This window comes from Oncorhynchus masou, chromosome 12, assembly GCF_036934945.1.
Source record: "Oncorhynchus masou masou isolate Uvic2021 chromosome 12, UVic_Omas_1.1, whole genome shotgun sequence".
NCBI classification, from domain to species: domain Eukaryota; kingdom Metazoa; phylum Chordata; class Actinopteri; order Salmoniformes; family Salmonidae; genus Oncorhynchus; species Oncorhynchus masou.
Window position 1 is genome coordinate 88,833,163 of NC_088223.1, and position 8,386 is coordinate 88,841,548.

Sequence of the window (8,386 nt, forward strand, 5' to 3'; positions counted from 1 at the left end):
GGCTACCTGCTGGTTACTGGCCCTACACTCTAACCACTAGGCTACCTGCCGCCCCTACACTCTAACCACTAGGCTACCTGCCGACCTCTACACTCTAACCACGAGGGTACTGTCAGCTACACTCTAACCACTAGGCTACCTGCACCCTACACTCTAACCACGAGGCTACCTGCCGCCCCTACACTCTAACCACGAGGCTACCTGCCGCCCCTACACTCTAACCACTAGGCTACCTGCCGCCCCTACACTCTAACCACTAGGCTACCTGCCGACCCACTCTATAAGCACAGTACCATTTTGCTTCCACAGGTTTCAGCAGCTCTGCGTTATGAGGTGAGGAAATGTCAATAAATCAGCTACTATTTTCTGCCCTATAGATTCCTTTCCCTTAATATTTATCGTAACACTGAGCATAGTGCATCAACCCACAGTTAAGCAGAAGTGCTAATTCTAATTAGTTCAAAACTGTCTCTCCTAAACCTGTGTTTCTGGCCAGCCCTGTTGACTGTGCAGCAACACCTTGACTGCTTCCAGGCTTCCAGGAGCCTTGCTATTGTACAATGACACTACAAAGCGCCAGCGCTTCCCACGCACAGGCATCCGTCCTCATTACCCGCGGCAGGTCTCGACTGCCAGAGCTCACAAAGGGCGCCGTGGCGCAGAAACCCGGCTATGCCACAGAAAAACACCGGCACCGGAGAGTTAGGGTGGAAACAGAACAATAGTAGATTCTGAGAGAGAGAGAGAGAGAGAGAGAGAGAGAGAGAGAGAGAGAGAGAGAGAGAGAGAGAGAGAGAGAGAAAGAGAGTGAAATAGAGGGAGATAAGATATGGAAGTAGTGCTCTGCCCTTTGTTGTTTCCCTGACAGGAAACAAACATGGAAATTGGGGATAAAAATGGATGAAAATGCATCCTAGAGGCTCCAAACCCTGAACCCCGCTGCACTACACTGCTCTACGCTACACTTAGCAGCCTTACAGAGCTGAAAAAAATGGAGGCATGCCTTTGTTTTGCTGCTACTATTCAAAACTGCAGGTATGCAGACTGTAAAGTGATGTTACACATCTCCCAACAACAACACACACACACACACACACACACACACACACACACACACACAAAGTGCGGGCTCCCTCCTGAGATTGTGTGGCCCTGCTAAAACATGCTTTGACTCCCAATTCTCCCCTGTGCCCATTAGAGGTGAGAGGTAGCCTTTCCCCTCTCACAGCACACGGTCTTAAATGAGAGAAATTGGAAGAGCCCAGCCCAACTCAATGGGTTTTCTTCACACTTAGCTGTCAAGGCTCGCTCCATGCACACAGCAACAAACAGTTTAACCTTAGCCTAAAAATAACAGGACACACACACACGCACAGAGAAACACACAAACCCAAGAGGGCCATTTATCAAAAAATGCCATAAAATCCATTTAAATTCTATTACAATCCGCTGCAATATGATACTGTACATACACGGCAGTCCAATTTCTCCCATTTCCATTTCTAACTCCCCTGATTGCCAGCATGAACCACTCCATAACTCCACTCTGTGTTGGAGTCTTTCCCCATATGGCTGAAGTACTCCAAATCGGGACTAAGCAGATCGTACAATATTTCAACTCCCCTCTTTGGCCCCGTTTAAACACACATATCAATAGTTCCAAAGGCAGAAAAGTGGAGGATTGATTTGCACAACAAGCAATTTGTTGATGCAAACGACTTAAGAAAGCAATTAAGCATTTCCCTCCATACATATTCAAATTCGTTTTTTTATTTTTTTTTATTCTCTCTCGTAGGACAGTTTAATCATGAGCCCTTTTAATCAGGTGGGCTGGCAGACAGGTCTCGATCACCATCATTTATAAATTAGAAATGATGACAAAGGCCCACATTTGTTTCAATCAGAGTGGAACAATGCCTTGTGTTACTTCCAAATTGATTTAAGGGTGCTCAGCTTTTCACTGGGAGAAAGTTGGTCCCACATTTATGTAAAAATTAATTTCTTGACGTTCGTTTGTGCCTCCTGGGGAACTGGGCTGTTTGAGGAGGAGCAGTCACTGGAACCAGAACATTGCCCACACTAATGAACCTCTCAGGTGTTTACAGGATCCTGCGATGGGAAGGAGAACGATGGGAAATTAACAAACTGAGTAAAGCACAGAAGGTACACTGGAGTAAATGCACAATAACACCATTGGCTCTACAAAGACTTCCATCTCAATTCCAGTCAGTTCATAGGAGTGCATTTATTTCTGAACAAGTTTCATGTCCAATTCAACTGACATAAATTGAAAAGGAATAGACAGAAACCCTCCTGTACAGATTGCTGTAGTGCTGGTGCTAGGCTACATGCCCTTCCATATGCATTTCATTTGTCTCTATACTCCTACATTTTAGATTAGAGCGAGGCGACAGTACAGAATGCCAGCTTTGATTTGTGGTATTGTCATACATATCTCAGTGTTTCCAATCCGATTCTGTTCAGCAGCGGCGTAAGTTGCATAGGTGTTGCTCTCCACTTTCTGGAGGATCCAGTTTTGAAATCAGTGGAGTTGGAGTATGATAGCTAAGGAGATGGGATTACGTCTTCAAACTAAGGGCATTTGTGGCATGGATCCATGACAAGGAGACGCGTCCACCATGCATGATGATGTATACGGTTAGATAGTCCAGCTAGCTACATTTTCAGACATTACATGTTTCTAATTTTGATAGAAAGTTGTTTCATTTCAAGCTAAAGTGTCCCTAGCTAACGTTAGGTGGCTGGCTCGTTAGCTAACGTGTGAAGTGATCTGTGTGATCTTACATGTTGTTTACCTAGCTAGGTTAATTGTTTAGCTAGCTAGCTAGGTACAGTGTACAACACCTGTTATATGGGCGGTGTCAGTAAACATTGGCAAAAAAACATAATGAAATTGTTGCAAGCAGAGCTGGTTAGGCTGTTTTTATGTTATCCAGAGGTAAACAAATCTTCGGCCAGAGCGTCAAGTTTGCTCTCTGAACGCAAGGAGATGGACGGGGCTAAAGTTTCAGAGGGTGTGGACGATGCTGAATGGGTGGGGCTAAAGCTTAAGAGGGTGTGGACGATGCTGAATGGGTGGGGCTAAAGATGCTAAAGCTTCAGAGGGTGTGGACAATGCTGAATGGGTGGGGCTAAAGTTTCAGAGAGTTGGACAGCTGAATGGGTGGGGCTAAAGGACAATGCTGAATGGGTGGGGCTAAAGTTTCAGAGGGTGTGGACAATGTGGCTGAATGGGTGGGGCTAAAGTTTCAATGTGGACAATGCTGAATGGTGGGGCTAACAATGCTGAATGGGTGGGGCAGAGAGGTGTGGACGATGCTGAATGGGTGGGGCTAAAGCTTCAGAGGGTGTGGACAATGCTGAATGGGTGGGGCTAAAGCTTCGGACGATGCTGAATGGGTGGGGCTAAAGCTTAAGAGGGTGTGGACGATGCTGAATGGGTGGGGCTAAAGCTTAAGAGGGTGTGGACGATGCTGAATGGGTGGGGCTAAAGCTTAAGAGGGTGTGGACGATGCTGAATGGGTGGGGCTAAAGCTTAAGAGGGTGTGGACAATGCTGAATGGGTGGGGCTAAAGCTTCAGAGGGTGTGGATGATGCTGAATGGGTGGGGCTAAAGCTTAAGAGGGTGTGGACGATGCTGAATGGGTGTAGACAAAGAAGAGCTCTATCACCCGAAACACTAAAATACCCTTTTATCAAAAGTGAGTTTACAAGTGTAACACCTTTCAAAGCAGAGTTACTTTTCCATTGTTCCTCAAAAATGCAGTGTATGGTAAACCATTTTGTAGCTCTGAGTCTCCACTTTTACCAATGTAAAAAAAAAAACATTTCAAACTTTGCTACATGAGACCAAATCCAGGTGGTGAGTTACAATTTGCCATGTTTTGTCCTTGTTCTTTTGCCATCCCAGTGACTCAAACATAACAAAATCACTGGCTGGCCTATGCCATGACATTTTACGGGGATTTTAGATGATCCCTGACGGTCTAGTTTTTAATTTGGTGATTGGTAGTTTTATTAAAGGATGAACCCTTGTTACATAGTTTATATGGGTCTGAGTAATTCCAGGTTACACTGAAGAGGTTTTACCATCCTGATTATTTATTTATTTTAATATATTTTGTTTGTTGCCGTTGCCGTTGCCGACCACGATTTTGCAATTGCCAACCTCCCCGTTATTGGTAATGGTGAGAGGTTAGTATGTTTCGTTGTCGCCTCTGGACGGCATCACTCATAATTATTCATAATTTTTTCTTCATCATAGTTTTGTCAGGATTGAGTTGGCTTCAGAAACACCTTAGTTGCTTGCATAGAAAGAAAATGACCCCAGTCATAATTTACCATTCAGTTAGTATTGAGCAGAACATAACACACTACCAAAACAAACTGCCAATGCATTCAAATGCATACAACTTCTTCACATAGGGGGAGGGGGGGGGGTCTAGATACATTAAAGTACTTTCATTTCTAAATGATAAAACAGATATGAAAATACCCTCAAATAAAATATGACATTCTGTACTGTCGCCGCATATGAAAAACATTTGATCTAAAATCCAAAATTCTGAAGTGCAGAGCCACATTTGAAATGTTAGCTTCACTTGTCCATACATATGGAAAGTCACGTCTGGGGGGACTCTCATCTCTCTGTCCTTGTCACTCCAGGACACACACAGACACGAGACCATCATTAACCTTGCTGCATATGGGATCAACCCCTTGGAAATGTGTACAACGCTGCTACATCTAATTCTGCTTAATTGCTTTAATCCTTAAGAGTATTGACGACAACCGTGCGTCAATCCAAGTAACATAATAAAAACAATTGTCATCAAATTCCGTCAGTTTAAACTAGTGTTGTAAGGGCTAAACCACATCTGTCTATGTCGCCCTTCTGTCTATGTCGACCTTCTGTATCTTCTATGTCGACCTTCTGTATCTGTTATCTATGTTTTTGCATCTGTCTATGTCACCCTTCTGTTCTGTCTATGTCGCCCTTCTGCATCTGTCTATGTCACCCTTCTGTATCTGTCTATGTCGCCCTTCTGTATCTGTCTATGTCGCCTTCTGCATGCTGTCTATGTCGCCTTCCGCATCTGTCTATGTCGCCCTTCCGTATCTGTCTGATGTCGCCCTTCCGCATCTGTCTATGTCGCCCTTCTGTCTATGTCGACCTTCTGCATTTGTCTATGTCGTCCTTCTGCATCTGTCTATGTGAAAATTCCGCATCTGTCTATGTCATGCTTCTGTCTATGTCGCCTTCTGCATTTGTTATGTCGCCCTTCCGCATCTGTCTATGTCACCCTTCCGCATCTGTTTATGTCGCCTCTTCCGCATCTGTTTATGTCGCCCTTCCGCATCTGTTTATGTCGCCTTCTGCATCTGTCTATGTCGCCCTTCCAGATCTGTCTATGTAATTTCCGTATCTGTCTATGTCGCCCTTCCGCATCTGTCTATGTCGCCCTTCCGCATCTATGTCTAATGAGCCTTCCGTATCTGTCTATGTCGCCCTTCCGCATCTGTCTATGTCGCCCTTCCGCATCTGTTTATGTCGCCCTTCTGCATCTGTCTATGTCGCCCTTCCGTCTGTCTATGTCGCCCTTCCGCATCTGTCTATGTCGCCCTTCCGCATCTGTCTATGTATTTATTTGTCTAATACCCTTCTGCATCTGTCTATGTCGCCCTTCTGCATCTGTCTTGTCGCCCTTCGATTTGTCTGTCGCCCTTCTGTATCTGGCTATGTCGCCCTTCTGCATCTGTTTATGTATGCCCTTCTGCATTTGTCTATGTCGCCCTTCCGTATCTGTCTAATTATTCATTTTTATTTATTTCACATTATTTAACCAGGTAGGCTAGTTGAGAACAAGTTCTCATTTGCAACTGCGCATAGCCAAGATAAAGCATAGCAGTGTGAACAGACAACACAGAGTTACACATTGAGTAAACAATAAACAAGTCAATAACACAGTAGAAAAAAGAGAAAAAATAGTCTATATACATTGTGTGCAAAAGGGGGAGGTAGGCAAATAATTACAATTTTGCAGATTAACACTGGAGTGATAAATGATCAGATGGTCATGTACAGGTAGAGATATTGATGTGCAAAAAAGAAGAAAAGTAATTAAATAAAAACAGTATGGAGATGATAGGTAAAATTGGATCTATTTACCGACGAGACTCCAGCGATTTAGCTGCTCAGATAGCAGAGCCACATTTGAAATGTTAGCTTGGTCCATACATATGGAAAGTCACGTCTGGCGGAGACTCTCACTTCAGCGTCTTGTCAATTGTTCACTCACAGGACATGACAACAGTGAGACCATCATGTTGGCCTTGCTGATATGGGATACGGGTGGGTGTTGCTATCGTGATCAGGGAACTGAGATACAGCTTTACCTAGCATGGACTTGTAGATGACCTGGAACCAGTGTGGCGACGAATATGGAGCGTAGGGCCAGCCGATTAGAGCATACAAGTCGCAGTGGTCGGTGGTATAAGGTGCTTTACATACAAAAAACTTGATAAACTGCATCCAGTTTGCTGAGTAGAGTGTTGGAAGCTGCGTTTTGTAGATGACACCGCTGAAGTCGAGGATCGGTAGGATAGTCAGTTTTACTAGGTAAGTTTGGCGGCATGAGTGAAGGAGGCTTTGTGCGGAATAGAAAGCTGTCTGGATTTGATTTTCGATTGGAGATGTTTGATATGAGTCTGGAAGGAGAGTTTACAGCCCAAGCCAGACATCTGTCTATGATGTCGACATATTGCAAGGTCTATGTCCAGGGTGGTGATATCTGTCTATGTCAGGCTGCATCTGTCTAGGTTGAAAAGCATTTTGTTTTATGTCGCCCTAAGAGCAGTTGATCTGTCTATGTCGCCCTTCCGCATCTGTCTATGTCGGATTCCACATCTGTCTATAGTCGCCCTTCTGTATCAGTCTATGGCCACGAAAGCATCTGTTGTATGGCGCCCTTCTGCATTTGTCTATGTCGGACGGGCCGTATCTGAATGGTGTCGTCTGCTTCCGATCTGGATCAGGTCGCCTTCAGCAAGAGCAACATCTGTGATATATCAGAGAAAAGAGTCGGTCCGAGAATTGAACCCTTCTGCATTTGTCCCATAGAGACTGCCCTTCTGATCTGACAGCATGCCCTTCCGATTTGACACACTGCACTCTGTCTGCAAAGTCTTGGTGAACCAGGCAAGGCAGTCATCAGAGAAACCAAGGCTACTGATCTGTCTATAAGAGTATGGTCCGATCTGTCAGATGTCGCCTTCTGCAAGGTCGATGAAGACGGCTGCACACGCCTCCGCATCTGTCATCTGTCTCGCCCTTCCGCATCTGTCTATGTCGCCCTTCTGCATCTGTCTATGTCGCCCTTCTGCATCGGTCTATGTCGACCTTCCGTATCGGTCTATGTCGACCTTCCGCATCTGTCTATGTCGCCCTTCTGCATCTGTCTATGTTGCCCTTCTGCATCGGTCTATGTTGCCATTCCGTATCTGTCTATGTCGCCCATCCGCATCGGTCTATGTCGCCCTTCCGCATCTGTCTATGTCGCCCTTCCGCATCTGTCTATGTCGCCCTTCTGCATCGGTCTATGTCGCCCTTCCGCATCTGTCTATGTCGCCCTTCCGCATCTGTCTATGTCGCCCTTCTGCATCGGTCTATGTCGCCCTTCCGCATCTGTCTATGTCGCCCTTCCGCATCTGTCTATGTCGCCCTTCCGTATCTGTCTATGTCGCCCTTCTGTATCTGTCTATGTCGCCCTTCTGTATCTGTCTATGTCGCCCTTCCGTATCTGTCTATGTCGCCCTTCCGCATCTGTCTATGTCACCCTTCCGTATCTGTCTATGTCGCCCTTCCGTATCTGTCTATGTCGCCCTTCCGCATCTGTCTATGTCGCCCTTCTGTATCTGTCTATGTCGCCCTTCCGCATCTGTCTATGTCGCCCTTCCGAACCTGCGGTGGAAGGTGGCCCGAGCTACATCCCGAAAAAAAAGTTCTCAAGAAGCGTCTAAACGATTTGACCTAGAAACTAATATGACCGTTGTGCTCTACGACCCCCACAAGTGTCACAGGACTCGTCTTGAGTCGGTAACGCTGATATCCGTCGTGGCCAAATCCACTGTGGAAAGGGGAGGTTCTCACAAACACGGTGGTGTTCTACGTTTTTCTCTACGACCTCCTCAAATGTCACGGGACTCGTCTGAAGGTAACACATACAAATAAATGTATAAAATATGGAGGTTGTTTTGTGCCAACAAAAATAAAGGGTTAAATATGTGTAAAAATGTTTTAGCTTAGTAGACAGTCCCCCAATGGCTTAGACTTTTAGAGGTTAACAGGGCAGTACATTTTTTCTTT